Source organism: Crinia signifera, chromosome 11, assembly GCF_055691185.1.
Source record: "Crinia signifera chromosome 11, ASM5569118v1, whole genome shotgun sequence".
NCBI lineage: Eukaryota > Metazoa > Chordata > Amphibia > Anura > Myobatrachidae > Crinia > Crinia signifera.
This window is the reverse complement of record NC_139227.1, coordinates 29,106,287-29,131,414: the sequence shown is the minus strand read 5'-3', so window position 1 is coordinate 29,131,414 and position 25,128 is coordinate 29,106,287. Positions and strand designations below refer to the sequence as shown.

The 25,128-nt window shown below is 48.5% G+C and overlaps 1 protein-coding gene and 1 long non-coding RNA gene across 3 annotated transcripts in view; one reads left to right on the top strand and one right to left on the bottom strand.

The window, feature by feature from the left end:
- CBFA2T3 (CBFA2/RUNX1 partner transcriptional co-repressor 3) overlaps window positions 1-11,317 on the bottom strand; it is a 66,847-nt gene extending 55,530 nt beyond the window's left edge. Inside the window, exon 1 of the mRNA XM_083164946.1 lies at window positions 11,248-11,317. The gene's annotated coding sequence lies outside the window, so the exon portion shown is untranslated. The remainder of the gene's footprint in view (window positions 1-11,247) is intronic.
- A 162-nt stretch (window positions 11,318-11,479) lies between these two features.
- The window catches only part of LOC146046226 (uncharacterized), a 60,382-nt gene continuing 46,733 nt past the window's right edge, over window positions 11,480-25,128 (top strand). Inside the window, exons 1-2 of one of the 2 annotated variants that reach the window (XR_014465795.1) lie at window positions 11,480-11,544; window positions 16,824-16,998. This is a non-coding gene — a long non-coding RNA (uncharacterized LOC146046226). Of the gene's footprint in view, window positions 11,545-12,179; window positions 12,291-16,823; window positions 16,999-25,128 lie in introns of those variants that run through there. The other variant, XR_014465796.1, reaches the window with a different exon arrangement.

Sequence of the window (25,128 nt, the reverse complement as noted above, 5' to 3'; positions counted from 1 at the left end):
TGACCCTATATCGGTGTCCTGTACATATTATACCAGAACAAAACCTTACATCTGCAGCCACCTGGTGGGCAGCAGACTGTACCATCATCTCTGGCCAGTCCTCTCCCTGACCCTATATCGGTGTCCTGTACATATTATACCAGAACAAAACCTTACATCTGCAGCCACCTGGTGGGCAGCAGACTGTACCATCATCTCTGGCCAGTCCTCTCCCTGACCCCACACCTGTGTCCTATACATATTATACGAGAAAACAACAGGTGCAGCTGCAGTCACCTGGTGGGCCGCAGACTGTACCACCGTCTCTGGCCAGTCCTCTCCCTGAGCCCGCACAAGTGTCCTGTACATATTATACCAGAACACAACAGATGCAACTGCAGCCACCTGGTGGGCAGCAGACTGTACAATCATCTCTGGCCAGTCCTCTCCCTGACCCTGCACCGGTGTCCTGTACATATTATACCAGAACACAACAGGTGCAGCTGCAGCCACCTGGTGGGCCGCAGACTGTACCACCATCTCTGGCCAGTCCTCCCCCTGACCCTGCACCGGTGTCCTGTACATATTATACCAGAACACAACAGATGCAGCTGCAGCCACCTGGTGGGCAGCAGACTGTACCATCATCTCTGGCCAGTCCTCTCCCTGACCCCGCACCGGTGTCCTGTACATATTATACCAGAACACAACAGATGCAGCTGCAGCCACCTGGTGGGCAGCAGACTGTACTATCATCTATGGCCAGTCCTCTCCCTGACCCCGCACCGGTGTCCTGTACATATTATACCAGAACACAACAGATGCAGCTGCAGCCACCTGGTGGGCAGCAGACTGTACCATCATCTCTGGACAGTCCTCTCCCTGACCCTGCACTGGTGTACTGTACATATTATACCAGAACACAACAGATGCAGCTGCAGCCACCTGGTGGGCAGCAGACTGTACTATCATCTATGGCCAGTCCTCTCCCTGACCCCGCACCGGTGTCCTGTACACAACACAACAGATGCAGCTGTGGCTGAGTTCTCTGCAGTCCTCGCAGATGTTCACTTTCACAACCCCCGCATTGCACACACAACCTCCCCGCCACAAGGAAACACACATCATACACATGGCTTGCTCATGACTATTTCTGTACACATCTGCAACCCTGCCCATTCTTCTAGAACTAGACACCTGCTCTGTTTCCACTCTATGTTCTAGATTGTGTGTACATTATGAGAAGGGTGTAACTCCTATAGTGCAGGAGATGTGGCCACCAGCAACCTCAGAGGGTCCAAAACAGGTGGCACTTCCTGGCACTCTACAGCAACAAATATTTGTGATTTTTTTTATTTGCAACCTGGCTGCAGTTTGATTGACAGGTAGTCGCCATTTGTTGGGTGGTAACCGTCCGTTTTTGGGGAGTGTCAGAAAAAACGCAGGTGTGCCCAGGTGTTATAAGGGAGGGTCTGTGACATCAGCTCCGGCCTTGATCAGCCTATCTCAGTCATTCGCAGCCTTGCACAGGGTGGGACTACACTCTTGCAGGGCGGAGGCTATCTGATCGCAGGGGTGTGTGTTTTCATAACATATGACCTTGCATGGTTGGGGAGGGGATTCGGCGGCGGGGGCGGCGTGTATTCACCGGGGCGGGCTCTCTGGGACTTGGTAAGCTGCGAGCTTCGCAGTTTACCGAGTCAACCAAAATGAGGGCCACAATAGATGACCATCGATGGTTACACAACCCGATGGTCATCCCTGACTGACCCGTTTGTCAATCAGAAGCTGGGAGGTGGATTCCCGGGAGGGACCTTTAGGGTTGGGGAGGAGAGAACCATTGGGTGCTTGTATGCCATCAATGGCGGCAAACCATCTAGTTGTCCCCCATTGATGGCAAAATAATTCAACATTGACCGTAAACCATTGATGATTTTGAATCAGCGAGGGTCAATTGCCATCCCTGAGAGGACCCTCGTGCAGCGTTCCCAGGCTTTAGAAATAGCTGTGAGGCACTCAGACTGCAGTCCATGCCACGTGCCCCCTTACCGCAGTGGTGAGTGCTTGCAGCTTGGGCTGTCCTGTTACATAACACAGGCACCGGAGATCCAGTGTAATTGAACTCAAATATTTGCTGCAAACGCCTATTAGCACTTTCTGAGGCTTACCATTCTCCCCTTGGTTAAGTTACTTGGGCTGTTAAAGCGGATGGATTCTTCCTTTAATGTATTGATCTTCGGCTGAGAGGGGGCTAAAAGCAAATTATTATTAGCAGTGATTATCAATATTCAGGTTATAAGTATGGCTTTATGAATGCAAACGCATTAAGACTGGATCACCGACCTCAGCAAGGCTTCAATGTACCTGTGCTATAATATCTCTATGTGATCATCTTCCTCAAAACAGAACCAAATACCAGATGTATATACAGTGTATTTAGTACATCTGACTCTATAAATGTGGAGGTGGATTAGGATATTTTATTAGGCCGATGAAAGAGACATGGTCGCCCTATGAAACTCCAGATCAGGGCTGACTACACACTCATAAATCTCTATCCTACACCTGTCAATCACAAGGGAGCCAATGGGCTGTCACTGCGAGCACCCCAACCACAAACACTGATCACATGACCTTTCCTAATGCATTAAGCCTCTAATACAGCCTGGTGCAAGTGCTCGCTGAAGATGACAGACTAACCGTACAGAGAGGGGCCTGAGATGCATGCTATCCTGCGTACACGCGAATATACGGATCTCTGTGCACGCAATATGGGAACAAATACTGACCCAATTGTGCTCATCTCTGCATCATGTCTTCTCCCTCTCTCCGTCACCCTCTCCCTCTTTCTCCATCACCCCATGACCTACTTCACATCACCCACTGCCTGTCAACAGTTCCCTGTGACCCACTGCTTCTCCCTGTCACCCACTGTCTATCCCTGTCACCCACTGTCTATCCCTGTCAACCACTGTAGTCCTGACACCCACTGTCTATCCCTGTCACCCACTGTCTATCCCTGTCAACCACTGTAGTCCTGTCACCCACTGTTTATCCCTGTCACCCACTGTCTATCCCTGTGACCCACTGCTTCTCCTTGTCACCCACTGTCTATCCCTGTGACCCACTGCTTCTCCTTGTCACCCACTGTCTATCCCTGTCACCCACTGTCTATCCCTGTGACCCACTGCTTCTCCTTGTCACCCACTGTCTATCCTTGTCACCCACTGCTTCTCCTTGTCACCCACTGTCTATCCCTGTCACCCACTGTCTATCCCTGTCACCCACTGTCTATCCCTGTCACCCACTGTCTCTCCCTGTCAACCACTGTAGTCCTGTCACCCACTTCCCATCACCCTCTGCCTCTCCTCGTCGCACTCTCCCTTTCTCTGTCACCCACTGTTGTGTGGCATATTGTAAACTTGGAGTGGGGTGTTGGAGATGTGCCTAACGCATGTTAATTTTGCCCCTGGTCTTACCGGTCACAAGTTCTGCCACTGCTGGAGCCAGCACAGGGTGGCAGAGATCTGTCTATAGAACCATGGGGGCCGGGCTTACCTATATGCAAACACCCTGTTGCAGCACAGTAATAACCCTTCAGCCATGAGTGAGATGCAGCACAGTAATAACCATCCAGCAAAGAGTGAGATGCAGCACAGTAATAACCATCCAGCCATGAGTGAGATGCAGCACAGTAATAACCATCCAGCCATGAGTGAGATGCAGCACAGTAATAACCATCCAGCCATGAGTGAGATGCAGCACAGTAATAACCATCCAGCCATGAGTGAGATGCAGCACAGTAATAACCATCCAGCCATGAGTGAGATGCAGCACAGTAATAACCATCCAGCCATGAGTGAGATGCAGCACAGTAATAACCATCCAGCCAAGAGTGAGATGCAGCACAGTAATAACCATCCAGCCAAGAGTGAGATGCAGCATTGGTAATAACCATCCAGCCATGAGTGAGATGCAGCACAGTAATAACCCTTCAGCCAAGAGTGAGATGCAGCACAGTAATAACCATCCAGCCATGAGTGAGATGCAGCACAGTAATAACCATCCAGCCATGAGTGAGATGCAGCACAGTAATAACCATCCAGCCAAGAGTGAGATGCAGCATTGGTAATAACCATCCAGCCATGAGTGAGATGCAGCATTGGTAATAACCATCCAGCCATGAGTGAGATGCAGCACAGTAATAACCATCCAACCAAGAGTGAGATGCAGCATTGGTAATAACCATCCAGCCATGAGTGAGATGCAGCACAGTAATAACCATCCAGCCATGAGTGAGATGCAGCATTGGTAATAACCATCCAGCCATGAGTGAGATGCAGCACAGTAATAACCATCCAGCCATGAGTGAGATGCAGCACAGTAATAACCATTCAGCCATGAGTGAGATGCAGCACAGTAATAACCATCCAGCCATGAGTGAGATGCAGCATTGGTAATCACTGTAGCTGGTATACGATTGTTGGGTCAATACATATAAGGTCGACATACATTGGGTCAATAACTAAAGGACCACTAGATCGACACCAGAAATAGGTTGACATGCCTAAGGTCGACATGAATGGAAGGTTGACACAATCATTAGGTCGTCAATGGCTAGGTCGACAGTCAAAAGGTCAACATAGTTTTTTTTACTATTTCTTTAAATTGAGCCGACATGTGCCGACAGGCGGAATTTCATGCCCTACCATCCACTAGGGCATGGAGGGAGAATGTAATAGTGTGCCGAGCGCAGCGAGCCATGTGAGGTGACGCGGTGCACCGATACAGAGTCCATGTCGAACATGTTTACATTCAGGACCAAAAAAAAACAACAACCATGTCGACCATTTCACTGTCAACCTAGCCAGTGTTGACCTAATGCTTGTGTCAACCTTCCATCCATGTCAACCTTAAGCATGTCAACCTATTTCAGTTATCGAACTAAGCTGCGCTCGCCACCTATTTTATTCTCCCTCTATGGGGGACGTGGACCCCCACAAGGGAGCAGTCGGGATTCCGATGTCGGAGTAGTGACTGTCGGAATCCTGACTGTCGGGGAGCCGTCCGGCACCCCTAGGCGCTATGTATGTGCTGTTACTAAAAAAAAAAAAAAACATAATTGGACTTTACCCAGAATTGTGTGCAAGACTGAATTGGGTCCTTGGTGCTGAGTATATGGGGTTGATCCTATTAGGTCCGAAGGGTGCGAGGTGCCATTCGGGTGCCGTTCTCATGCATTTGAACACTGGAAACTGCACCCGATTCTGCCCGATCTCGCACCCTTTGCATTCGCTTAAAATTGCTCGCACCCCTATGGAGGTGCGAGCGCTTTTCATCTCATTCAGACCGCTGTAAATCATCCGCACCCAATAGGATCGACCCCTATGAATGTTATACAGTACGCACATAGTTTAGCAGCGATATCCTTGCACGTGGTGAATGTAATAGAACACTATCTGTATACAATGCTGCTGGATTAGTTGTTGTGAACACATCCTAGGGCCCCAACTATCTCCTTATCTGTGGAGAGCGATGCTGCAGGTCTGGGGCATGTTATCCAGGCCACACACACATGCTTTATATCAGGACTGTTTGGATTCTGCAATGAGTTCCATAGTGATTTCTTTCACGCTATTTTATTTATTATTTATTTATTTACAGTTTCTTATATAGCGCAGCAGATTCCGTTACAGTTTCTTATATAGCGCAGCAGATACAGTTGCGCTTTACAATAGTAGACAGTGATAAAACAAAATGGGTAACAACAGACAGACTTGGAGGTAGGAAGGCCCTGCGGCAAGCTTACAATCTATAGGGACATAGGAGGGAAACACAAGGACAGGCACAAGCATAGAAGGAAGGAAATTATACTCACGAGGCTCCTCCGGCATAGATCTGGTCCACTTGTGTCCTGAAGTAGTCCAGGATACTTCAAAAGAATACTTGGCAAAATAATAAGCCGCAAACACCTGAATCCAACGCGAATGCCGCTATTGGCCGGCTTGCAGCCTAGTGGCTCCTGATTGGCCTCTAGGCGGCCAATAGCGGCATTCGGAGTGAGAAACGCTGAATGCTTCTCTTTGTGCAATGGTTCGGGTGTTCGGTTTATTTTTTTGCCAATTACGCTGGACTACTTCAGGACGCAAGAGGACCAGATCTATGCCAGAGGAGCCTCGTGAGTATAAATTCCTTCCACAGGTCTCCCTTTGGATTTCTTCGGACACCGGACCCCAGGACACCGGACCCCGGAGCCCAGGACCGATGGACGTGGACCTACCTATGTGCTCAAGATAGGTAAGTATCAGTATGTATGGGCTCTGTGTGTATTAATGTTTTATTTTACTAGTGTCAGTGTGCTTTTATTGAACTATTGGTTTTGCTGTGGAACTAAGAATCCCAGCAAACCCGTTAACTTGTAGTTCTCCAAGTCCCAGTATGCATTCCAGGCTTTCTGTGACTCATAGTTCCACAACAAAACCCAATGGCTTTTCTATTTTTTTACACTTGAATCAGCCCGGTAGACACAGCTTCAGCCTGGGCAGGTAAGTTCTAGGGGGGGGGGGGGGATCCCCAAGACCCCTGCCCAGGCTGGCTGGTCGGTAGGGTTAATGTTTTGGCCGCGGGACATTATATAATAAGTGTCCCCCGGCTGTGACATTACCCTGCTGGCTGGTTGGGCCTGGGGCTGGTTCTGAAAATGGGTTGGGATTATTTGGTCTACAGCATGATGGTCGACAGTCATTAGGTCGACAACATTAGGACATGGGAAAAGGTCGACATGGGAAAATGTCGACATGATTCTAGGTCAAAAAGGTCATTAGTTCGACAGGTCATTAGTTCGACAATGTCTAGGTTAACAGTCAATATCAGGATGGTAACTGTTCTTGGTTGTGGGAATATAAGTAGTTCCGTTTTGGAAATATTGAGTTTGGCGAGAAGACATCCAAGATGAGATGGCAGAGAGACATTCAGAGACTTGGTCCAAAAGTACTGGTGACAACTCTGGGGTTGATAGATAGATTTGAGTATCATCAGCATATAAGTGATACTGAAATCCGAAAGAGCTGATTAGTTTGCCAAGAGAGGAAGTATAGATTGAGAAAAGCAGAGGACCTAAAGCTGGGTACACATCTATACAATCCCTATTTCTGGCAACCGTTCGGCCGACCATACTCCCGTCGGACCGCCCACAAACAGCAGCCGACACGCGCGTGCACACCTGTACAATTTTACTTGCGACGTCTGATGTACTCCCGTCCAAACAGTCACAAGAAAAAGATTGTACCACCGTACACACTGTCTCGATTTGGGCTATTGACACGTCACATGTGACCAAAATTATCATAATGGGCTGGGTTAGGGCATAATTATAGCTGTCACCCTTTTACCTATTAAAAAAAAAATTGGCGTGGGGTCCCCCCCACAGCCGTAACCAGCACCAGGCTGAAAGAGCCGGGGCTGGTATTAAAAAATCCAGAAACCCGACAAATAGGGCTTCGCTGATTTTTTAAAACCAGCCCCAGGCTCCAGGTCCGGTTCCCAAAATACGGGGGACAAAATGACATGGGGTCCCCTGTATTTTAAGAACCAGCCCCAGGCCAAACCAGCCAGCAGGGTAATGCCACAGCCGGGGGACACTTATTATATAAGGTCCCGCGGCCAAAGCATTCAGCCCTCTGACCGGTCAGCCTGGCCAGTTCCACAGTAAAATAAATAGTTAAATAAATACACACTGACACATTAGAAAAATAAAAGTTTAATACATACATTACACAAACACACTGATACTTACCTATCTTGATCCCGTAGGTAGGTCCCAGGGTCCGGTCCGGTGGCTTGGTTCCGGGGCTGGTCCGGGTCCGGGGCTCCAGGGGTGAAGAGTCCGGGGTCCTGGATCCGCAGTAATCCAAAGGCGTCCACCCCGGCATTTTGTTGGAGCCCCCTAGCTGTTTTCAGATCTAGTGATGCCCAACCAGTTTACAGCCACCACCAGTTCAACTGTTATTTACTGGTCTCGCTTATTTTTATGTAAAAAGCCAATGTATTTTATTTTTATTACCTGTGGGGACCAGTGTGCTGTTTTTTTTTATATGGGGGCCAATAGGTTTGTTTATTTTTTTCCTGTGGGGGCAATGTGTTTTGCCCTGTGGGGATCTCATGGTGTGCCTTGGCAATTTTAAAATCTTATTTAGTGTGCCGCAAGGTAAAAAGGTTGAAAATCACTGAGTTACAGTATAAAGAAGCTGGGGCTTGTTATCATTATCTTTCACTCTGAGTATTCCAATCTGGAAAACCCTAGGCCAAAGGTTCACAAAATGCATTCCAAGCCACCCTTACAGAAAGGGTCCAGGTTTTAAAGATATCCATGGATAAGCACAGATGGTTAAATCAAAAACTGACATACTATTTAAGTCACTTGTGACCAAACATGGATGTACTTAAATCTAAATAGTTAGGGTGCCCTGAGGACTGCCTTGAGGAACCCCTATTTTGTGTACGTGAGCATACCTCCCAACGCTGATACATTTTCCCCCGGTCGAGAGGTCACACCCACATTTCCGTTGTGGGCCTGAAGTGTGCGCCATTGTCCCACGGTTGCAGAGATGAAAGTTGGGAGGTATGCTGTTAGGCAAGGGGTGTGGCCATTATTGTTGTGCCTGGTGGCGCCCCTACCCCTAAATTTGCCTCTGCTTCGAACTCCAAAGCTTGTGCACACCGACTTTTGGACATCCCTCAGTGGCGTAACTATAAATTTTGCTCCCCCCTGCCAAAAAGTTTGTGGCGCCCCCACCCCCTCCAAGCTCCTCTCCAGCATGTTTCCCCAGCGTGTGACGTGAGGACATCACACGCATAACGGAGAAGCTGAAGCAGGATAGAGGAAGAGAGACCAGTATACACTGCTACTTCCCTTGACTCCGGCGCATCCCAGGCCGCCCTTGCACGCCCATCTGCCCACCCATCCCAGCCAATAGCTGGCTCTGTTTACAGTCAATTGAATCAGTGGAGGAATTTGACATCTCTGCCATGGCCCCACCCGCGCTGTGGCTGACTCGCCTCCAGTGCTCAGTCAGTGGGCAGCGGCAGGCAGCAGCATGTCAGTGCGTCGAGCGGGTGCCGGCGCCCACACAGACCCTGCTGCTGCTTGCTCCCCCAAGCGGCTGCTGGGTCTGCCTTACTGTAGTTACGCCACTGACATCCGTGTCCATAACTGGCCCCAGGCGTGATGTAACTCCAGTACTACTAGACTGTACTGCATTATAATATTAGCAGGCATGGAGCGTAGTTGGTTTTAGTCTTGTTAATTTATCCTGTATTACTAATACATAGTATTAATGCATAGTGATTTTAATTGTTAATGTAAATACATTTTTTAAAATAAATATATAAAACGATAGGTTTTGTTGAGTGTTTCTATGTGCGTCTGCAGGTAGAAAATGATTCAGTGCGGTAAAGAAATATTAATATTTATATTATATTAATGTCTTTGCATCTATAATAAATCACTCTCAGCTGGTAAGATATGGAAGGGATTAGCAAGAGAATTGTATTGGATAAGAACTCGGAGGAGCCGGTAACTTGGATGCAGGAAGCAGGTGATCTTAATCGCCGGGATAAAGCTATTGTGGCTACTGCAATTAGGGAGAGGTGCGTATAGCACTAGAGACATGGAGGAGAACTTTATAACTTTGCTTGTTGGATTATATATGGTCCTAAGGATCTGAGATGTTACATATCCCATCTACAACCGTCATACCGGGGCCAGCATATTTACACGCCTAATGGAGCTGTCAATCACCGCCGACGTAGTGCGGGTGTACCTGTGGTCAGCGCCAATATTTTTATATGTGTCGGGCAGGGACTGGGTTGTATAGCCGATGCAATATGTCTGTAAACTACGTTGTTCACAGATATATCACTGGGTCACGTTGGCTGATGGTTCAGAGATATATATCAGCTATTCAAATGAACATGGCCTTCTTGCCGAAAGGGCGTGGTCTCACGGAAGGGTGTGTCACCCTGGTGCGGTGCTCCCCTTCCCCATTGTGTTGTGATCCCACACAGCCTCATCTTCCATGTGTATCTTCAGCCCCGCCCCTTAAATACCCTAGGCTGCACCAGGATTTGCGGTGCCCAGTGTCCAGATCAAGCGGGAACACCTGCAGGACACTGAAACTACAGAGCATACAGAGGGGATACAATCATTAGGTCGACCCTATTAAGGTCAACAAGCATTGGGTCGAACACTAAAGGTCGACAGGCCTTTGGACAGGGTTTCCAACTTTTCTAGTCTCCTCTCCGAGAGAAGCCCGGAGAGGAGACATTCAGCAGAACTTCGGGGGCAGGGCTTGAGCGTGATGTCATTAAGCCCAGCCCCCAGGGTGTAAAATAACCCGATTTGAAGATCTCTGTGGAGGGGGCAGGGCTAAAATAACACGATTATGACATTTTTGCCCCACCCCCTCCTCGTGACCCGCGAATTGCGATATTAAAATACAGCAATCGGGGGGCAGAGCCATTCCGGGACGTAGGCAACCCTGCCTTAGGTCGACACCTGAAATAGGTCGACATGACTAAGGTCGACAGGGTTGGAATATCGACACAAGCATTAGGTCAACAATGGCAAGGTCGACAGTCAAAAGGTCGTGATGAGTTTTTCACGTCTTTTTGATCCGACAATGCCAACAGGCGGTATTTCATGCCCTACTGTCCAATAGGGCATGGTAGGAAAATAGAATAGTGTGCTGAGCACAGCACGCCATGTGAGGGGACGCGGTACACCTAGATGGTGTTCATGTCGACTATGTCGACATTTGGGACAAAAAATTCATGTATAACACTGTTATTCAGCATCAGTTTGTTAATCATTACTGTACTGAGGCAATTAATAGCATATTATAATATTCATGATTAGCGCATTATAGTATATCAGAATTCATGAGTGATTACATGTATATTAGTATAGGGACCACAGGTTGTATCGGTTTTTACTGAAAAATGTTGCAGTATGTGGGGAAAAAAAGGGGGGGATAAAGCAATTGGAAAAAAACTTTTTGACTGCCGACCTTGCCATTGTCGACCTAATGCTTATGTCGACTTTCCAAGCATGTCGACCTATTTCAGGTGCCAACCCAGGGCCGGCAACAGAAATCTTGGGGCCCGGTACATGGACATCTCCGGGCCCCCTCAAAATAAGAAAACCCTCTTCACGTGTTAGATAGATAGATAAATAGATAGATACTCTCTCCCCTCCCCCATGGCACTTACCTGGTTAATTAAAAAGGTGGAGTAGGCATTAAGCAGGTTCTCTGGACCTTTTTCCTGCAAATCTTCTCCTCACATTACTCCGTTAAGCCCCGCCCCCTTTTCCTGTATTCTATATTTCCTGGAGAAGGAAACCCTGGCTTCTCATTGGTGGGCGGCGGCCATCTTTGTGTAGTCTGTAAGGGGGCAGACATCTTCTTTTAGCTCCTGCTGCATGTGCATGCTCAGCAGCATACAGGAGCAGAGCCATCCTCTGCCTACCCTGGCTTCCGCAGCTAGATGGCAAATACCAGATAACAGGTAACCGGGGGAGGGGAGAGAGGGTGATCGCTCTGCATGTTTGTTGTCTGCTCCGAGCCAGCGGCGGAGCAGACAGCATAATAAAAAAAACGGAGTGCATTTTTTTTGTGCCCGATGATCATGGGGCCCCTCCGAGCCTTGGGGCCCAGGTCAGATGTCCCCCTTGACCCCCCCTCTAGCCGGGCCTGTGTCAACCTAAGGACTGTCGACCTTCAGTGGTTGACCCAATGCATAACCCATACCCATACAGAGATCCTTCCAGAGACCAGCTGAGGTTCACTGCAGAGACCTGGACCGCCACTAGGTCGGAACAGCACAGTACAGTGGTGAATACCCACATGCTGCTGCTGCTGCTGCAAAGATCCTGACATCTAGAAGTTAATATTTATTCACTGAGTAATACAGTGCGAATCTGATTGGAGTCGGCCAATGATTATTGAATCACATACCTCCCAACTTTTGAAGTTGGGAGGTCGGGACGTTCGCGCGGCGAAGCGGCGCGTGCTCCCGAAAAGGGGGCGTGGCCTCGTGAAAGGGGCGTGGTCTCACAGGGTGACGCGAACTCCAGCCACGCCCCCGTTTTCGACGCTCGTCGGCGCTGAATAGATGCGCACAGCGTCTATTCTCGGCAAGCTGGGGGGGCTCCCAACTGTCCCCCCCACCGCGGGACAATGGCGGCCCCGGGCGGGACGCGGGAACGTCCCCGAATATCGGGACGTTCCCGCGGTAAGCGTGACAGTTGGGAGGTATGGAATCAGTCAGGAAGTCTGTAGTTCAGGCATGGCCAAACTATGGCCCTCAAGCTGTTGTGAAACTACAAGTCCCATCATGCCTTGCCACAGTTTTGCTTTTAGGAAATGCTAAAACTATGGCACGGCATGCTGGGATGTGTAGTTTCACAACAGCTGGAGGGCCACGGTTTGGCCAAGCCTGCTGTAGTTGGTGGATGCACTGATGAGCTGCAGCAGAGGGTTCCTATGTTAGCAGCTTTGCACATATTGAATCAGAAAGTGACAGTGACTGCCAAGTCTAATCAGTCCCTGCAGCATGGCTGTGTGTGTGGCAATGATAAGTAGTGGGTGGACTGAGTTTGGGACTGCACCTCCTTACGCTCATATATCTCTAGTTGAAAGAATTGTTTTGGCCTTGTTGTGAGGATTTATAATGTGCGCAGTACATATGAAAACAAACTGGCACATGTCTATGTTTTGTATTTTTCCTATGGAAAAACCCAATGTGCATGATACTGTACATGTTTCTTAGATCGGACGTATCTGCGATCACTTATGCGTTGGGTTGTGGCAGCCTACTCCCTGCATCTGCACATGAAAGCATTAATAAAGGCCCCCATACATTAGGCCGACTTGTCCTAGGGACAAGTCGGACCCAATTTACCTGCGAGCCGCCCGGCAGCTCCCCGGGAGGCTCACATACAATTTGGCACTTGATGTGCCATTTTTTACATGGGATAAATCGCATGCGATTTATCCCATGTAAAAAAAAACCTGGGGAGCTGCAGGGCGGTGAGGAGTAGTGGGGGCGGGCGGCGGTGGTGGGGGCGGGCGGCGGGTGCGGTGAGCGCTGCTGACCTGGCCGGGCAGTGTACTTACACATAGCAGCAGCGGGGATGGGCAGCGCAGTGGCGGCTATTAGATTTTTAAAATACTTGTCAAATGACCGGCCGCTCTCTGATTGGCCGGAGAGCTCTCAGCCAATCAGAGAGCGGCCGGTCCTTTGACAAGTATTTTAAAAATCTAATAGCCGCCACTACGCTGCCCATCCCTCCCCGCTGCTGCTATGTGTAAGTACACTGCCCGGCCAGGTCAGCAGCGCTCACCGCACCCGCCGCCCACCACCGCCCGGCCAGGTCAGTCAGCAGCACTCGCCGGTGCTCAGGGACCCGCTGCCCCGGTGTCTGCATGCATATGCCTGTCAGGTGGCAGGCATATGCATACAGGGAGGTCGGACGTGATCGTATGTACAGACCGTCCGACCTCCCTGATCCGGTCCGATGCGCACGGGACCGCACATCGGATCGGATCAGATATCACACACCTACGATTTTGGGCCGATATCACCCGATTATCGGCACAAAGTGCCGAAATCGGATGAAATCGTCCCAAAATCGCATAGTGTATGGGGGCCTTAGTTTGCGGCCTTAAACATCATCTTTATTAGCTGGACATCAATGTATACTTCCATGCTGGCTGCAAAAGATTGGTCTGAAACAGAAGTTCCAATGTCTGCCTGCTCGCTGCCAACCATCACAGAAGCTGCCATAGAATGGACTCATCAATCCACATGCATTTACAACTTCCACCCATGTGCTGGGCCGCCAGTAGGGGCACCTTTCCCATTGGGCTTAATGGGCAGTTGCCCAGGGGCCCAAGGATTCTAGGGGCCCACCCCAATGAGGAAGACAGCACTGCACGGGGGTGCTGCTGCGCTGGGTGGTGGGCAGTGGCGGCTGGAAGCTTGTAGCGCTATTTGCCAGGCGGCTGGTGGGAAGTGCTGCTGATTTTTAAAAGACTGGCCGGACGCTGATTGGCTGAAATATTATCAAAATCAGCAGAGCTTCCCACCCACCAATAGTGCTACAAGCTCCCAGCCACCACTGCCTAGACCCCGTTGCACATAGGTATGTGTGTGTGTGGGGGAGGTGTACGTGGAGGGGGAGTGTATGTGTGTGTGTGGGGGGACCGAGCTAATGTTTGCCCAGGGGCCCCTGCCAATGTAAAGACGGCCCTGCTCCCCCGAAATGGTCCGTAATGCCCAGATTACCCATCGCCGCGTCCTCCCACCGCTGCTTAGACTGTGGTCACAATTCAACAGCAATTTAAGTGCAGGCGCCAGTGCAATTTTTGGCAATCTGTGGACCAAGCTGAATCGGACCCATAATGCACCAGGAAACTGCAAAATAAATGTCAGGCACACAGCCCCTCTGCACAGCACAGATAGTTTTTTCAGCATTTTAAATACCCGTCGTCAATAAACATCAGGATAAAATCAGAAAATGAGAAAAGATAATGAGTTGGATCTATGACAGGAAGTCTAGTGTGCAGTTGGTTGATATTCACAATAAGAAACTTTTCCAGGAGAAGAACGATCTTATGGACACGAAGTGTATAAATCCCAGAAATTCCCTGGATATTAGGGACAGTTGCACCTTTGCCTGCCCCCAAAGTCCCATACTGCCTCCATGTAGACTCTCCACTGTCCTGACCACCTGGAGGAGGGGATTGTGGGTAACGGAGAGCACAGGTTGTTATTACATAGCAGGCAGGGATTTCCACCCTTACACATCCTGTCACAAGAAACGTGGGCACACTGGCATGTATGTACACACAGACTTGTCCAGCTGCACAGGGGGTGGGGAGGGATTACTCTTGGCAGTGCCCCAACTGCTGAATCTGACAGATCACAGATCAGAGGGAGGAAGCTGGCAGGTGCGGTGACGCAGGCGCCGGGAAGTGGAGGCGCAGGGAGATAAAACGCCTGTCACTGCCAGGAGCAGGAATTGGGCGTTACTCAAACTACAAATACCTATTTATGGGCACTGTGCAGCTATTACTAGTTAAAAGCCCATCAAAATGACGGACACCGGGGTTGGATTATAAGGGGGCAGTCGCTCCTCACACGCGAACTGCCGGGTTTCTGGAACTCCGGCTGCTGGAAGCTGGGGCTCATATAAAGATGTTGCAAATCTGTAATGGGCAGGCTATAATAATGCTGCACTATGGGGGTCATTCTGATTGACTTGGTAAGCTGCAAAGCTCGCAGCTTACCCTGTGAGGGGATGTGTTAGGAAGACACATCATTTCGCATGCGCCCACAGCAGGAGAAATCAATCGATGGTCACAGAACATCCGTGGCATAACCATAGCGCCGCAGACCCCGCGACGGGCGCCTGTTTCCGCATCTGCTGTGGCCGGGAGTCGGGACCCGCAAATTTACTAGCCTACGCTCCAGCGCTCCTCCTGGCTGGCTCCTTATGAAAAATGTCCCTCACAAAATAGCCGCCCCCTTACAGCGGCCTCCTCTAGCATCCTTAAAAACGGTCTGCTGTTAGGGGGCGGCCATTGAGTGAGGGACAATTTTCATAAGGAGGCTGAGCCAGGAGGAGCGCCGGGACGCAGGCTAGTAAATCTGCGGGTCCCGACTCACGGAAACTCACAGCATATGCGGCGGCAGGCCAGTGTCCTGCCCAAAGACCAGTAAGGGGTAAGGCAGGGCAGGGGGGGGTCTTAATATGTGGGGCGCATATTTTGTTGTTGCCCCACTGCTGAGCTACAAGTGATTTCCCCTGCCTTCGGAAATATAAGTCAGTTGAGACTCACTTATATTTGCAGCCACAGGGATGAAGACAGGGCGGACGGCTGGATCATGTGATGTCAGCTGCCCACAACCGACAGGCATCTCGGCCTACAACACAATGATATCATTCCAACCAGCTGGTTGGTTAGAATGATTATTTGTCTAGTGTGTGGGAGCAAATGATAATTGCCCGTTTGCTCCCACACGTTGAAAAATCTCCAGAAACGGCCATTCCAACTAGTTGGAAAAATGAAAGAAGTTTGATTTTTACCAACTCGTCATTCTAGTGTTTGGGGGAACTTTCCAGACCTGACTGATAAGTAGGCGGACACTGGCCAGCAGTACCTGTCTACGCAGTCGTGATCCCTATCAGTGGCTGAGCAATGAGCACTGTTACCAGAAGATCACCTGAAATCTCTATGCAGACCAGAACCCATCACAAGCCGCGGCCTGCAGTCTCTGTGCAGCCCAGCATTCACCCCTCACCCTTGTCATTATCTGCATCCGCCCCCCTTTTCCCCGTCATCCGTGGCACTTGCGTGGGTTTCCTCCGGGTACTCCGGTTTCCTCCCACATTCCAAAAATATACTGGTAGGCTAATTGGCTCCCAACAAAATTAACCCTAGAATGTCTGTGTGCGTGTACATGTGGTAGGGAATATAGATTGTAATTTGCACTGGGGCAGGGACTGATGTGAATGTTCAAATATTCACTCTGTAAAGCGCTGCGGAATATGTGTGCGCTATATAAGAAACTGTTAATAAATATATATATATATATATATATATATATTTATTCAGTTGCTTTTTTATCATAGACAATGGGATGACATTAAATAATTGATGGTCGATAGGATCCCTACTAGGAAGTTCCCAGCACTCAACCAGCAGTGTTAATGTGTACTGTAAGTTACATTGTTATCTCTCACCCAGGAAAGATGACTGACTTTTTTATTTATTTCACAGCAACCCTTGGTCTTAAGATGGAACGCTCTCATGGAACGGTCTGTACATACATATAGTTATAACACTTCTGGAGAACTACAGGCAGCTATGAAGTTAAATGGACCGGAGTCACTTTCCATATACTAATGTGGATTCATCACAGTTACCCTTCTGAGTGTCACACTGGTGTTCGCAGGTTGGAAAAAATGAAAATTTTATTACAATGTAACATATTATACACAGTATTTTTTGCTGTGAAAACAGCTCTAAACAGTTCACAATGGTTTTTCTGCATAATTACACTAGTCTCATATCAAATCAGGACTATTGTGGCCGATTCTCTATTTACCATACATAAGATCGCACATCTAATTAAGCAAAATCCCTTAGGTAACTACAAGATGTTTTACAACAAAGAGAAGTGGTGAAGACTTTCCTTTCCTTCTCCGTTTACGTTTTCACTTTCTTCTGAGACCATTTTTTAGTCAGATTTAAACATTCCTTTCCCTTATAAAGGTCTAGCTATTAAGATCTACGTCTCCGGTTCCATCTTTTACACTTATCGGCATCTATGGGGAAACAGTCATCTATTAGATCACACTTACCATCCACTAGGGCGTGGTGGGAGATTAAAATAGTGTGCCGAGCGCAGCGAGGCACCGTGCCCGAAGCTTCGCGAGCGATGCGAGGGGCTGCGGTTCACCTCCAACTGTGTCCATGTCGACTTCGTCGACATTCGGGTCAAAGAAACAGTGAAAAACTCATGTCGACATAATGACTGTCGACCTAAAACCATGTCGACCTTGGCCCATGTCGACCTTGGCCCATGTCAACCTTGACCCATGTCGACCTATAACCCTGTCGACCTTGGCCCATGTCGACCTAACGTGGTCGACCTAATGACTGTCGACCTAAGTGTGGTCTAATAGATGTACCGATTCCCATCTATGATGGTTCATGAAACCATCCACAAAATATATCACATATCACATATATAACCTATTCATTAAATTACATGGTACTTGTTTCCTAGCACGGCCACAATCGCGGGCATCGGGTGTCATTTTTAGTGGAATACGACGCGACCGACGCGATGCCCCCGATTTTCCCATTGAAATGCATTGAAAACAGTCAAAATCGGGTCGGTCGCGTCGTATGCGGCTAAAAAAGGCTTAAATGGTCCAGACGTGATGGCCCCGATTTCCCCATAGGGAACAATGTTAAATGCCTCAATTTACTCGCGATGCCCGCGATTTCCCCATAGGGAACAATGTTAAATGCCTCAGTTTAGCCGCGATGCCCCCGATTTCCCATAGGAAACAATGTTAAATGGGTCAATTTACCCAAATCATCATAGGGAACAATGGTAAATGGCCCAGAAACCCCCCAAAACACCCCTGAACAGTGAAATGTCCCCCCAAAAGTATTTTACGCCACCCCACGATCAACGTGAACCCGAAGCGTGGCGAGCGGCGGCGGTACGCGTCCTCCGACCTTTTCATACCCCCACTATCCACGTCGGCGTGGAGTTGAGAATAGAATAGTGTGGCGAGCGCAGCGAGGCGAGCGCACGCGGATACCTTCACAGGTAAACGCTTCCCTTCGCGGGCTTCACAGGTATCCGCGTCCCCTCGCGGGGCTCGCTGCGCTCGCCACGCTTCGGGCTCGGTGGCTCGCTGTGCTCGCCACACTATTCTATTCTCAACTCCACGCCGACGTGGATAGTAGGGGTATGAAAAAGTCGGAGGACGCGTACCGCCGCCCCTCGCGGGCTCGCTGCGCTGGCCACGCTTCGGGTTCACGTTGATCGTGGGGTGGCGTAAAATACTTTTGGGGGGACATTTCACTGTTCAGGGGTGTTTTGGGGAGTTTCTGGGCCATTTACCATTGTTCCCTATGATGATTTGGGTAAATTGACACATTTAACATTGTTTCCTATGGGACATCGGGGGCATCGCGGCTAAATTGAGGCATTTCACATTGTTCCCTATGGGGAAATCGCGGGCATCGCGTCGCGGCCATCGCACCCGATTTTTTAGTGCATGTGATGGCCGCGATGCCCCCGATTTTTCCTCACGATGCCCACGATCATGATCTTTGTGGCCGGAAACAAGTACCAATTACATTAAGGGGTTATTCACACACACACACCGTATCCCCTTGGTACTATGTATGCAAACACATCCCCTTGCATGCGTTCGGTAGGGGGGAGAAACCATTAGATTATGGTATTTAGATCAGGGGTGCAGAGTCTATGTCCACATGCAGATGGAAATTCCTCCAAAAATAGCCACCGCCTTGCAGGAGCACCTCTAACTTCTGTCAGGGAGCGCAGAGCAACCAGCGCTATCCAGGAGTGCAGAGTCCCAGGAGCACTGGTGTGCTGTGGCCTTGTAACTCCCACTTGCCACGAGCATGTAACCCCCCTAGCAACAAACTGGTAACCTTCCCTGGCAATAAACATGTAACCCCAACACACACCTAGCAACGAGCATGTATCCCCCCTAGCAACAAGCTGGTAACTTTCCCTGGCAATGAGCATGTAACCCCGCCCCACACACACACACCTAGCAATGAGCATGTATCCCGCCATTGCAACAAGCTGGTATCCTTCCCTGGCAATGAGCATCCTTCACTGTCCACTAGCCACCATTGAACGGAATCTGCAATGTCTATACTGTCCACTAGCCACCATTTGAAGGGGTCTCTATTGTCCACTAACCACCACTGAATTGGCTTTGCATTGTATTCTAACCACCAGTGAACAGGGTCTGCTATGTCCACTAGCCACCAATGGAAGGGGTCTATACTGTCCACTAGCCACCAATGGAAGGGGTCTATACTGTCCACTAGCCACCAGTAGAAGTCGTCTATACTGTTCACTAGCCACCATTAGAAGGGGTCTATACTGTCCTGTAGCCACCACTGAATTGGCTTTGCATTGTATTCAAATCACCATTGAATGGTATCTGCAATGTCCACTAGCCACCAGTGAAATGGTCTCTACTGTCCACTAGCCACCAGTGGAAGGGGTCTATACTGTCCACTAGCCACCAGTGGAAGGGGTCTATACTGTCCACTAGCCACCAGTGGAAGGGGTCTTTATGTCCACTAGCCACCAGTGGAAGGTGTCTATATGTCCACTAGCCACCAGTGGAAGGGGTCTATATGTCCACTAGCCACCAGTGGAAGGGGTCTTTATGTCCACTAGCCACCAGTGGAAGGTGTCTATATGTCCACTAGCCACCAGTCGAAGGGGTCTATATGTCCACTAGCCACCAGTGGAAGGTGTCTATATGTCCACTAGCCACCAGTGGAAGGGGTCTATATTGTCCACTAGCCACCAGTGGAAGGGGTCTATATTGTCCACTAGCCACCAGTGGAAGGGGTCTATATGTCCACTAGCCACCAGTGGAAGGGGTCTATATGTCCACTAGCCACCAGTGGAAGGGGTCTATATGTCCACTTGCCACCAGTGGCATCGCACCCGATTTTTTAGTGCATGCGATGGCCGCGATTTTTCCTCACGATGCCCACGATCATGATCTTTGTGGCCGTGCTAGGAAACAAGTACCAATTACATTAAGGGGTTATTCACACACACACACACACACACACACACACACACACACACACACACACACACCGTATCCCCTTGGTACTATGTATGCAAACACATCCCCTTGCATGCGTCCGGTAGGGGGGAGAAACCATTAGATTATGGTATTTAGATCAGGGGCGCAGAGTCTATGTCCACATGCAGATGGAAATTCCTCCAAAAATAGCCACCGCCTTGCAGGAGCACCTCTAACTTCTGTCAGGGAGCGCAGAGCAACCAGTGCTATCCAGGAGTGCTGTGGCCTTGTAACTCCCACTTGACACGAGCATGTAACCCCCCTAGCAGCAAACTGGTAACCTTCCCTGGCAATAAACATGTAACCCCAACACACACACACCTAGCAACGAGCATGTATCCCCCCTAGCAACAAGCTGGTAACTTTCCCTGGCAATGAGCATGTAACCCCGCCCCACACACACACACCTAGCAACGAGCATCTATCCCGCCATTGCAACAAGCTGGTAACCTTCCCTGGCAATGAGCATCCTTCACTGTCCACTAGCCACCATTGAACGGAATCTGCAATGTCTATACTGTCCACTAGCCACCATTTGAAGGGGTCTCTATTGTCCACTAACCACCACTGAATTGGCTTTGCATTGTATTCTATCCACCAACAGGGTCTGCTATGTCCACTAGCCACCAATGGAAGGGGTCTATACTGTCCACTAGCCACCAGTAGAAGTCGTCTATACTGTTCACTAGCCACCATTAGAAAGGGTCTATACTGTCCTGTAGCCACCACTGAATTGGCTTTGCATTGTATTCAAAACACCATTGAATGGTATCTGTAATGTCCACTAGCCACCAGTGAAATGGTCTATACTGTCCACTAGCCACCAGTGGAAGGGGCCTATACTGTCCACTAGCCACCAGTGGAAGGGGTCTATACTGTCCACTAGCCACCAGTGGAAGGGGTCTATATGTCCACTAGCCACCAGTGGAAGGGGTCTATATGTCCACTAGCCACCAGTCGAAGGGTCTATACTGTCCACTAGCCACCAGTGGAAGGGGTCTATACTGTCCACTAGCCACCAGTGGAAGGGGTCTATCCTGTCCACTAGCCACCAGTGGAAGGGGCCTATACTGTCCACTAGCCACCAGTGGAAGGGGTCTATACTGTCCACTAGCCACCAGTGGAAGGGGTCTATATGTCCACTAGCCACCAGTGGAAGGGGTCTATATGTCCACTAGCCACCAGTGGAAGGGGTCTATACTGTCCACTAACCACCATGAAATTGGTTCTGCACTGTATTCTAACCACCAGTAAATTGTATCTATACTGACATACTGACATACTGAGTGTGCTCTTTATAATACTGTGATCTGCTGTATTTTGTAGCCATCAGGACGTCCTCATTTCTATAACTGCAAACAACAGGAGCATTTTTTGTTGTTCTTGTTGCTCTGCAATGCGTAATGGCTATCGACATAGGTTACACTAGGTACTAGTGCATTGAAGAGGGACACAAAAGAAGTCCTTTGAAGAGGGACACACAATTAGGTGGTGTGGCTATCCAGAAGGGGGCATGGCCTATTCTTACATCTTCCTGCGAGGCCACACCCCTGTTTTGCAGCTGTGGGGGCATGGCCCAGAGGCTCTGTGAGCCTCTAGCCATGCCCCCCCCCCCCCCCGCTGCGGGACACTGCCAGACCCGGGTGGGATGTTGGGAGGTATGCTAGTAAGATCGGAAACTTTGAAATTGCCGTTTTAATTCATTCGTCTGTCTGTCTGTCTGTTACATGTTAGTTCTATAACTTATAGGGCAGATCACAGGTCTGTGTAATAGTGTGTACACACGGTAAGATATTCCTCCCAGATGTAGCAGTGCACACCCACGCTTCTAGGTGCCACGTTCACAATCTCTTTTCACAATCTCTCCATCTATGGAACTAGACACGCCCTTTGGGTGGAGCATGACACGCCCCCTCAATGGGGCGCTGTGCAAAATTCTTCTACCAACTATAATCTCCCTGAAACTAGTTTTCAAAAGTAGGCATGTATAAATTAGCCCCAGACAGGACTTTCCCAACTATTATCTTACTGCCACATATTTGGGTGTGCAAATCCCCAAAAAATCAGACCGTTGGTGTTTCCCCATAGAACATGTGTTAAAATTATTTCAACTCCTCTATCTAACTTTGTAAAGCGCAACGGAATATGCTGCGCTATATAAGAAACTGTTAATAAACTGTTAATAAATAATATTGTTTTTGTACATAAGTTAGTATAAAATTGAATGGATTTTAGTCAGGATCCCGACAGTGTGAGTGCCGCCAGCAGAATACCAGCGGGTCACGGCTTTAAATACTGGGGTCATGGTTAGGGTGACCTTAGGCACAAAGAGGGGGGTGAGGCTGAAGAAGTGGCTGGTTCTTACCGAGATTTGTTGGCATTCTGAGCATGTAGATTCTGCTGTCAGGATCCCAACTGTAGATTTTCAGATACCATCCCAACTGAATAGCACTGATTGGTATATTCTGTAATCAGTTGGGGAATATGCACATAAAAAAGCACGTACAAAGTTATGTTGTTTTTTTATTTCTGTATGTTCTACAATATAGACAAGAAAAAGTACATATACTGTAAATGATCCCATCTAGATGACATCAGGCATATAAGGGGTGCTCTGCAGTTGTAAATACCCGCAGAGGGGATTTCTGGCCTATGTGCTGCCTGAAGCGAATAGTGTCCTCTTATAACCCGCTCCCTCTGACTACACAGCCGCAACTACCTGTATTATTACAATAGAACAAATCTCATAAACAGTTGAATCTGGATCGAAGAGCAAGGCGATGGCACTGTGTGTACACCCTGTTAGATATGCCGTGCTGTGCGAGTCCCGATACGATCAGATTACATCAGGACTCGCATCGCACGGCATGCATTTTGACTATATAGTGCAGATATGACTATATAGTCAATGCAGCCAAGACTATCTGTCTTGCGATATGTGAACGCGCATCGGGATCGCAAGCAGATTGTAAGGGTTAAAACCCTTGCGATCTGCTTGCGATCTTCATGCGATGCCGACACGATGTTGACTATATCGTCAACATTGGAAGGCATATTGTAAAATGACTTATATCCAAATGTAGATGAGTCCCAAAGCAGTTAGTAAGAGCTACTATACTTGGTAAAGTGCTGGGAAATGGTGCTGATGATTCAATGTAAATGTATCTATCTCCCATTCCTTTTTTCCCCAAAAATGTAACAGTATAATGTGGAATAGGTGACATGAGGGAGTTTGCTAGACTAATGAGGAAGAGAGGGAGATTGCTGCTATTTCAGGGAGTCTCCTACAGAATGCAGGAGGGGAGGTAACTATGATGTACAGTAACAGACTAATGTGGTCTAGGTGACATGAGGGAGATTGCTAGACTAATGAGGGAGAGAGGGAGATTGCTGCTATGTCAGGGAGTCTCCTACAGAATGCAGGAGGGGAGGTAACTATGATGTACAGTAACAGTGTAATGTGGTCTAGGTGACATGAGGGAGTTTGCTAGACTAATGAGGAAGAGAGGGAGATTGCTGCTATTTCAGGGAGTCTCCTACAGAATGCAGGAGGGGAGGTAACTATGATGTACAGTAACAGTGTAATGTGGTCTAGGTGACATGAGGGAGTTTGCTAGACTAATGAGGAAGAGAGGGAGATTGCTGCTATTTCAGGGAGTCTCCTACAGAATGCAGGAGGGGAGGTAACTATGATGTACAGTAACAGTGTAATGTGGTCTAGGTGACATGAGGGAGATTGCTAGACTAATGAGGGAGAGAGGGAGATTGCTGTTATTTCAGGGAGTCTCCTACAGAATGCAGGAGGGGAGGTAACTATGTTGTACAGTAACAGTGTAATGTGGTCTAGGTGACATGCGGGAGATTGCTAGACTAATTTCGGGAGAGACGGAGATTGCTGCTATTTCAGGGAGTCTCCTGCAGAATGCAGGAGGATAGGCAACTATGGGCTCATTTGCATCCCCATTTTACTCGGGGGGGTATGTGCTTCACCCCTCAGTGATGTCACCAGATCCTAGTGATCTGATTGGCTTCCTTCTCTAGACTAGTATTATAAAATGAATCTTCATGCTAATTGGTGCTAATAAGCACAGCTTCTATTCTGTGTAGATGCTGTTTGCAGAACATTAATACAGCTGAATCCGGAACAATCTTAGACACATAGGGGGAAATTTACTAAGATGGGAGTTCTGTTGAAGATGGGATTTTTCCCATACCAACCAATCAATCAGTTTACATTTCATTTATTTAGCACCTTCTAGACCAGACATGTCCAAAACTACGGCCCTCCAGCTGTTTTGAAACTTCAAGTCCCATCATGCCTTGCCACAGTTGTGCTATTAGGGAATGCTAAAACTATGGCAAGGCATGCTGGGATGTGTAGTTTCACAACATCTGGAGGGCCACAGTTTGGACATGCCTGTTCTAGACAATAATAGAGAAAATCTGACCTTAACCCTAATGGGCATACTGGATGCGCTATGTGGTTCTAACTTCTAAACTGCTGTCTAATTCCTATGTTATAGTATAAATAAAACATATGGGGTGAAATTTAATAGGACGAGAGATTCAGAAAGTGAGAGATTTGATAAGAAATCTTCAGTTTTTTTTTTTTTTTAAAGCGGCAATCATTTACACTGCAAAACCAGTTAAATATTGCAGTGTAAATGGTTGCTGCTTTAAAAAAAAAAAAA